The following is a 9,097-nucleotide window of genomic DNA, read 5'->3' as shown; positions in this document are numbered from 1 at the left end:
TATTATATATATATAATTCTGTCAAGGTCAGCTTTAGGGGTAAATATTTTTAAGAAGCCTCAGATCTCTGTGGCTTGGAAGCCAACCAAAGACCTATCTTTTAAACATTTATCCTACAAACACCCTCATAGAGAGGCCTGCAGAATACTCATCGCTTGTTTGCAGTTACCACAATGCACAATCACCAGAAACGTTGATGAATTTGGCTCTGAAAGGAGCTAGATGATGTGCTCTTTGCAAATGGCTCATCATCCCTCACTTAAAACAGGATCAAAAACAGCATCTTGGAAGACAGGTGGAGACTTGGTTAAGGATGCTTTTATTCCCCCTCCCCAGCTCACCCTCCCTTTCCTGCCAGTGAAGACTGAAAAGCAGACGGAATTAGGGAAAATATCATCTTCTTAACATCATTGGGAACAGTAGTTTATACTCCTTTTCTAAGATGAAGCTAAAGACCAGTGTTTCCCCATCTTCAATCATTTGGAATTTTTGCCATGCCCATGTGTCATCTTTAGGATTATTTACTCCACTTCAGCAAAGTTGACACTGATTTTTACTTAACCTCATGAAAAGCAATGAGATCCATGACATCACAGGTTTGAGGTAAAGCTATTTTTGTAAAACACATTTACCCAAGTTTATCAAAATCATTTTGTGAGCCACTGTTGATAAACATACCACACTCTTCCAAGATTACACATAGTGGCTTCACCAAATCTGCTTGGGCCATGACAGTCCTAGCTCCCATTGTTTGCACAGCTATACCTTCATTCATTCAATAACAGTATTGGCATCCACTGTGCATGGACACTGAACTAAGTATGAGAGAAGTCAAAGAAGACCCCTGTGCCTTTGGGAATCTCACAGTTTATGGAAAGGGCAGTGTATCAGATGGTGCTTAAGAGAAAAAGCAGATTTGATACAAGATATACAAATATATCAGGATTTACAAGATTGGTTTACAGTGGCTGCCCAGAGTCAGGAGTGGAAGAGCACAAGAGGGCTGTGTGCTGGAGATCCAAAGGATCAAATAGAAGGCCTGGAGCTCACTGTAGTGTCCAGGTGAGCCCATATTAGGAGGCCAGAGGGTCTGCAGTGGAAGGCTGAAAGGTCGGGGATTTAGCTCAGTGGTGCCACCACCTGCCTCACAAGTGCAAGGTCCTAAATTAGATCCCTGGTACCCAAAAAGAAAGAAAAAAAAAAACAAAAAACAACAACAACAAAAAAAACAGGCAAAGGACTTGAATAGACATGTATTCAAGAGTCTGTTGAAGCCAGGAGTCTGTTCTGGAAGCCAGGAGATGACATCCAAGATGAAGGTGAAGACTGGAATTATTCTGAAGAAACAGAAGCAAGCCTTCCTTCTTCATTTCCTGCTTATAACATTTAGCAATAAACCTAACCACGGTGGGTTTTCTGTCTTCAGGTAATTCCCTCACCCACACCCAGAACCACACTGATCCAATTTAGGTGGGTGTTTCTTACTCAAGTTGACACAGTTGCCAGCCGTGTACAAAGAAGACTCAAAGACGTGTGAAAAAAAGCATGTAGTCTGAAGGGGCGTGTGCTCTGGGAAGCAGGAGACAGGGTAATCTTTAAGATCAAATCACAAGACTTTCGTGTGGACTTGGTGATAATGTCCACAAGGTTCATCTACACTGTAGTATGGAACAGGATTTCCTTCCTTTTACAGCTGTCTGTTGTTATGGATTGAATCATCTTCCCCCACCACGAAAAAAATTCATATGTAGAAGGCCTAACTCCTAATGCGACTATATTTGGAAATGCAGGGAGGGAGTGGAGGCACAATTAAGGTTAAATGAGATGGGGTGGGGCTAACCCAGTAGGAGTAGTGTCATGGTTAGAATAGAAAGCAACCTCAGGGAATCACCCAGGAAGGACATTGGGAGGGCACGTGAGACGCCACTTCTGCAAGCCAAAGAGAGGGACCTCAGGTGAAATCAATCCTGCCAGCACCTCGATCCTGGATTTCCAACCCCCAGAACTGTGAGAAAATAAATTTCTGTTGCTTCAGTATCCAATGTGGATATTTGTTATAGCAACTCAAAGAAGTTAATAAATGGATGTGCAACATACTTCTTTGGAAACTCAGGATCCCTTCAATGTTTATCCATCTGTCAGTGAACTTTCAAGTTATGTTCAACTCTTGGCTACTTGAGTAATGTTGGTAATTACATGGAAGCACAAAGATCTTTTCAAAACTCTGCTTTCAGTTATTTTGCTTATATATCCAGCAGTGAATATGCCACTGGATCATATATTAATTCTATTTTGAATTTTTCTAACAAAACTCCATACTGGTTTCCATAGCATCTATGCCATTTTACAATTCCACCAACGTGCTCAGGGTTCCTTTTTCTCCATATTCTCACCAACATTTGCAATTTTTCTGTTTTTTTTTAAGTAGACAACCTAACAAATATGAGGTAGTGAGTACTTCACAGTAGTTTTTATTTGCAATTCCATAATGATTAATGATATTTAGCATATTTTCCTGTGCTTATTGACTGTACACAAATCTTTCTGGAGATTTAATGTCTGTCTATTCAAGTCCTTTGCTTGTTTGTTTTGTTTTGTTTTGTTTTTCTTTTCTTATAGGGTACCAGGGATCGAACTCAGGAACTTGCACTTGTGAGGCAGGTGGTGACACTACTGAGCTAAATCCCCTGCCCTTTGCCTATTTTTGAATTGTGTTGTTTTTGGTTGTTGTTGCTGAATTTTAGGAGTTGCCTATATATATTGAATATTAACCCATTATCAGATATATGATTTGGAAATATTTTCTCTCATTCTGTTGTTTTCTTTTTTCCATTCTATTGCTTACTGTTTATATGGTCTTTTAGTGCACGTATTTTTTTCAGTTTTCGTAAAGTTAAATTTGTTTATTTTGTTGTTGTTGTATCATATCCAAGAAGTCCTTGCTACATTCAATGTCATGAAGTTTTGGCCCCACATTTTCTTCTAAGAGTTTATAGTTTTAGGTCTTAAATTGAGATATCTTATTCATTTTGTGCTAAATTTTTGTATATGGTGCTAGGCGAGGAGTCAATTTCATTCTTTTACATCCAGCTTTCTCAATACAATTTATTTCTTCTTATTTATTTTTTTAAGAGTACAAAAGCTTTATTAGGGACAAGAATGGCTCCTGAAAGACAGGGTACATCAGAGACGTGAGTTGCCACTGAGGCCCTTTGTAAGGGGTAGTTTGTACAGCAAAGTCACAAATGTGGGTATAACATAACTATAATCAACCAATGAGTTTACAAGTAAAGCCATTTAGCTAATATTTATCCAATAGGGAAGCAGACATGTAGCAAGGGTACAAACAAAGGCATTTTGGGGAAGGGATAGGTCCAGATGCTCTGGTTACCCACCAAGGTGACCAGTGCCTGCCTGGAATTAGTGCACTGATGGGTACCAATTACAATATAATCTCAAACTTCCATTCATCCCTTAGGGAAATATATAAATCTAGCCATTAAGAGTTTAATCTTGAGGACTTGCCTTTTTCAAATTCAATACAGTTTATTAAAAATACTGTTATCTCTCCATTGTGTGTTTTTGGCAACCTTGTCCAAAACCTTATGCACAAAGATTTATTTCTGGGTTTTTAATTTTGTTCCATTGGTGCATATATCGGTCCTTAGACTAGTGCTATACTGTTTTGATTACTGTTACTTCATTGTAAGGTTTGAAACCAGGAATCATAAGTCCTCCATCTATGTGAATGTTTTTTTCAAGATTATTTTGGGTCCTTGATATTTCATGTGAATTTTTTGATGAGTTTTTCTATTTTTGAAAAAAGGGGAGGTCTTGAGATTTTGACAAAGACTGCTTTAAATCTACAGATTATGTTGGATAGTATTAACCATACTAAATTTTCCAACCCATGAACTGGGTATATTCCTTTCATTTAGGGCTTCTTTAATTACTTTCAACAATGTGTTGCATTTTATTATGTAACTCTTTCACCTTATTTATTGTCTAATTTTTACACTATTATAAACAGAATTATTCTTGTAATTTCTTTTCCTATTGTTTACTGTTACTAGATAGAAATACAACTGATTTTGTATATTGATTTTGTATCTTGCTACTTTACTTAAATCATTTATTAGATTAACACCATTGTATGGAATCTTCGAGCTTTTCTTTATGTTGAATTATACCATCTTCAATCTGAGATGCTTTTACTTATAGTTATATTATTTTTTTCTTTTATTGAGTTTATTAGTACATTTTAGGTATACAGTACAGTTACATTCATTATTGGGATCTTGTACCTTTACATGACAGGTGGTCTTGGTTCTCATTTTTTCCCCTTGTCCAGTGCTATAGTTTTCCAAGTTTAATTTCTCTCTCTCTCTCCCTCCATCCTTTCTTCTTCTTCTTTTTTTTCTGTGCCCATTGATCTAGCTAGAACTACTAGTACTATGTCATCTTGCTTCTGATCTCAGAGAAAAAAGCTTTCTTTTACCATAGAAAACAATGTTCACTGTGAATTTTTCATATATGGCATCGTGTTGAGATAGTCTCCTTTTATTCCTAGCTTGGTGAGTGTGATTTATAGTTATTTTATACTTTGTCTTTAAATTCTAGACAAGTTTTAGAAGTAGATATATGCACCAAGATTACAATGATACAGTGGTATCATTGGTCATAGACTGGTGAGCATAGCTGTCTTCCAAAATTACAATGACATATATTTCCATATTTGTGCATATACTTATCTTAATACAGAGCTTTACATTTTCTTACGAGGACACCTTGCTTCTATTACCCTTTGGTCCCTACTTGGAGAACTACCACTAGTATTTCTTATAACGAAGGTCTAGAGGCAGCTTTTGTTTATCACGTAAAGTCTTAATGTCTCCTCCATTTTTAAAGACATGTTTGCCATACAGATTATTCTTAATAGTTCCTTTCTTTCAGCAGTTTGTATATATCATCTCACTACCTTCTGGTCTGCAGTTTCTGCTGATAATATTATCCTTCGTTTTTTATTTTTGACAGTTTGATTATAATGTATCTGTGCAAGGGTTTAAGTTATCTTAGTTGGAATTCTTTGGAACTTTTGAACCATTTATTTCCTCCAGTTTGGGGAATTTTCAGCAAATTCTTTTTTCAATTTAATTTATCCCCTGACTCTTTCTCTTCTCCTAGAATTCTTGTAATGCCAAAATTGGTCTGCTCGATGGTGTCCCATGCATCTATTTATGTTTATGCTTAGTTTTTACATTTCCCAGCTCCAAAGTTTCTGATTAGTTCTTTTTTATATTTTCCATACTTTTTGTAATTTAATATATGTTACTTTTTATGACTGGCCATATTTAAAGCAACAATGTTTTTGGACTCTTTGTCATATAATCTGGAGATGTGTGTGTGTCTTTAGAGTCAGTTTCCAGAGATTCATTGTTTCTTTGAGTGACCCAGCTTTCTGTCTCTTTAAATGCCTTATAATCTGTGTTGAGAACTGGCCATTTGAATAAACATCTTCCTTTATGTACCCCACCGACTGGCTTCATGTAGGTTCTTTCTCAACCCAAATGGCTTGTGTCTTCTCTGGGCTCATATACTTATTATTCCAATATATATGGCTACTTTTAACTGTCATAACTTTCCTAAGAGGCTTGTTCCACTTCTTGAGAGCTTTCAGATTCCATTTCAATTTCCTTTCTTTCTTTCTTGTAAATCACCTTCAGAACTTCCTTCCTTTCTTTCTTTCTGTGGTAATGGGGATTGAACACAGGTCCTTCACACTGGGCCATATGTCCTCCCCTTTTTCACTTTTTATTTCGAGACAGGGTCTTACTAAATTATCAAGGCTGGACAGGAATTCAAGATCCTTCTGCCTCAGCCTCCCAGGGTACTCTCATATGTCTTTTGCCCATAATCTCTTGCGTCTCTCATGATTGTCTGGAACTTCATGCTCCCAGCTGTCAACATGGTATAATTCTTGCCTTTATTTTCAGTGTGACCTCTGATTTGGTACCTAAGCTATGCCCACTGTTGTCACTAAGAAGTGTGAATTTTGTTACATGTGAATTTACATTAGTAAACTCTCTGTCTCTCTGTCTTTCTGTGTGTGTCTCTCTCTCACATACATAGACACGTTTATTATCACTCAGTAGCTTATACTGGAGTCTCAGCCTGGTGACCATTATAAATTTGTTTCACATCCTTGCTATTATCATTGTGTTGAAAATTGCAGCCATTCTAGCAGGTTTATAGTGATACTTCATTGTGGTTTCTTTGCCTTTTCCTGAGTATTAATAATATTGGTCATCTTTTTATGTCCCAATAAACCAACCATTAGTTGAAAATATAATAAGTCAAAAATACTTTTATTATACCTGAACTCCCCTAGCCCCAGTTTAGGAGCACAGTGCTCTGGAGTGTATCAGTTGTTTGCCCTCATGACTGGGGCCCACTGGGAGCTGCAGCTCACTCTACTCCCCAACACCATAGCAGAGTATTGTACCAAATGGTAATTACTAGTCTGATTTTTAAAAAAGTCAAAATTCAAAGTATGTTTTCTACTAAATGTATATCACTTTTGAAGCATCAGAAAGTTGAAAAATCATGGGTTGAACCATTGTGAGTCAGAGACACGTACTGTATGCTTATATCTTCCGTAGAATGACATGCATGGTGCTGAGTGCAGTGACAGTAGCTTGTATTGGAGTCTCAGCATGGTGACCATCATGGCAGCCTGTATCACAGTCTCACCTGAGCTTCGAAGCCATCAAGGCGCTACTCTCTGTGCCACATCCTGTTGCCCGCTCTTTTTAAATCCTGACTTCATTCCTCCAAAGGAAAGAACAGATCCTCTAAAATGTAAAAGAGAAAAGCTATGTTAGAAAGGATAAAACTATTCCTCTGTATTAGTCAACATTTTCACTGTGACAAGATACCTGAGAAAAACAGTTTAAAGGAGGAAGGTTTATTTTGGTTCAAGGTCCCAGGAGCTCAATTCCATGGTTGGCTGGCTCCAAGGTGGAAACCTCATGGCAGAAGGGTATGGAAGAGCAAAGCTGCTTACCTCATGGCAGTAGGAAGCAGAGAGAGAGAGAGAGAGAGAGAGAGAGAGAGAGAGAGAGAGAGAGAGAGAGAGGGAGGGAGGACTAGAGAAGAAAGGTGTGGTGATGAGATATGGTTCCCAACGTCATGCTTTCATAATTCACTATTTTCACCTGGGGCCTCCCTCCTAATACCCTATTCAGCTATGACTCATGAATGGGTGATCTTGAACATCAATGCCCTTCAGAAAGTCACAATTCTGAACACATGATACTTTTAAGGGGATATTTGAGATCTAAACCACGTTCCAAGTTCTACGCCAGAAGCATACTGTGTGATAGTAGAGCTGATCAAGCGCCAGTGAGAAAGCCAGTCAGTTTCTGGGGATTTGCATCCAGAGATCAGGAAAAAGACTTGGAGCTACTTTCATTCTTAAGAATGCTATCAAAGTACAAGGTGTTGAGGTTTGCTTTGAACTTTACAATCCTCAAACCCAAGAGATCCACGTGGTCAAATTAGAGAAATAATAAAATAATAGCCTGATGTATTATGAGATGCCCTATCTGAACACAGCACTTTTGGTTTGAACCTGAAGCTGGTAGAACAAGAGACTCACCAAGAATTTCCTATTAATAAGCAGAAAGTAAAATTAAAGCCGAAGCCCTGATCCAAATGCTGAGAATGTCCAAATTTTAATTTTCAAGGAATCAAATTTGATCTTTATGTAACAGAAGAACAAATAAAAGAAAATCAGAAGTGGAGTTGGCCATGGCTCAAATTTTATATGTCAAGAGGATATGATACTTGGAAGCTGCAATATGGAATGAAATTGAAGCATCACAAAGTCCTGACTTTGAGAATGAAGTTGGTTACTTGCCGAGAATGCACTGAGTCTCAAGGGATTTATTCTGAGACCAATTTAATTTCACATATAAGAACATAGTTATTAAATGAACTAAGCATTTTTAAAAAATGCTTTATCTGAATTCAGAGCATGTAACAGCCAAGAATTTCTTCATAGACAAGGCCGCTTTAGAGCTGAGACTATAAGGAAGACAGATATTGGATGTGCAAGAACCTAGGATGGTGTCATTGGAGTGACAGGCTATGGAGCTCTACATCCACAATCCAAACAGTGGGAGGCACATTTGAGAAATACTGAGCTACATCTGTGGAATGCCATGTGGTCAGAAACAGGAGAGCCATGAACTGACTGAAATTAAATAGTGGCAGGCATTGCAAGTTTAGTTCATAGTAAGGAAGGCTTTAATGTTGAGGTGAACATTAGGGCTCTCTTCCGGGTTTCCATATATCTCTTTTTTTGAACTGCGGAAGGACATGTTCAAGCTTTGGATTAGACATCGGAAGAGGCAGAAGAAGACCAATTGAGAACACTCCCATAGGGGAACAAGATGTGGAAGGTAGGTGTAATGGCTTGAGGGGATGATGGGAGGCTTTTAGGGGAGACAGTCCAGCACAGGACAGCACAGCCTGCTTGGAATGAAAAGGGAAGCCACACCGGAGACATTTCAACACAGTATATTGGGGCCAGGAGGAATGAGGATGTCTCCTCTGTGGGCTAGGGCTACTTAGCCAGGGGTGACAAAGAGTTAGCAGGATAAGGCCTAGACACATAGGGCAGCAGCCCGACGTAGAGGGTCTGATCCGGAGGAGTGAGGAAGGCTTCACATCTGGCCCAGCAGGGCAGCAGCGTAATGTGGGCAGCAGAGACTATGGGTGAGGTATCTTTGTTGGAAGCAAAGTCCAAAGTAGTGGGAGATTGGTTTGCATGTAAAAAATTTGATAAGTGGGCCAGGGATTTAGTTCAGTGGTGCCACTGCCTGCGTAGAAAGCACAGGTCCTCGGTTTGATCCCCAGTACAAAAAAAAAAAAAGATCAGTATACATGTATGACAAGGATAGTGCAAGACAGGTTTCTTATTGTCAGAGAAAGGAGTTACAAATGGAAAGGGAAAAATTATAATGAATTGTGATACTGATATGAATTTAAGGTTTTTGATATGTATCAATATGGAAATAACGATAGATATAAATGT

The 9,097-nt window shown here is 38.3% G+C and overlaps 1 pseudogene; it reads left to right on the top strand.

Annotated features, from left to right (window-relative positions):
* Window positions 1-7,308: 7,308 nt before the first annotated feature.
* Window positions 7,309-7,932, top strand: LOC104857408 (annotated as a pseudogene).
* Window positions 7,933-9,097: the final 1,165 nt, after the last annotated feature.

The sequence above is a fragment of the Fukomys damarensis genome, unplaced genomic scaffold, assembly GCF_012274545.1.
Source record: "Fukomys damarensis isolate Sample0158 unplaced genomic scaffold, DMR_v1.0_HiC HiC_scaffold_37, whole genome shotgun sequence".
Lineage (NCBI taxonomy): Eukaryota > Metazoa > Chordata > Mammalia > Rodentia > Bathyergidae > Fukomys > Fukomys damarensis.
Note: the sequence above shows the minus strand (reverse complement) of the source record. Positions and strands in the feature narration are given on the sequence as shown.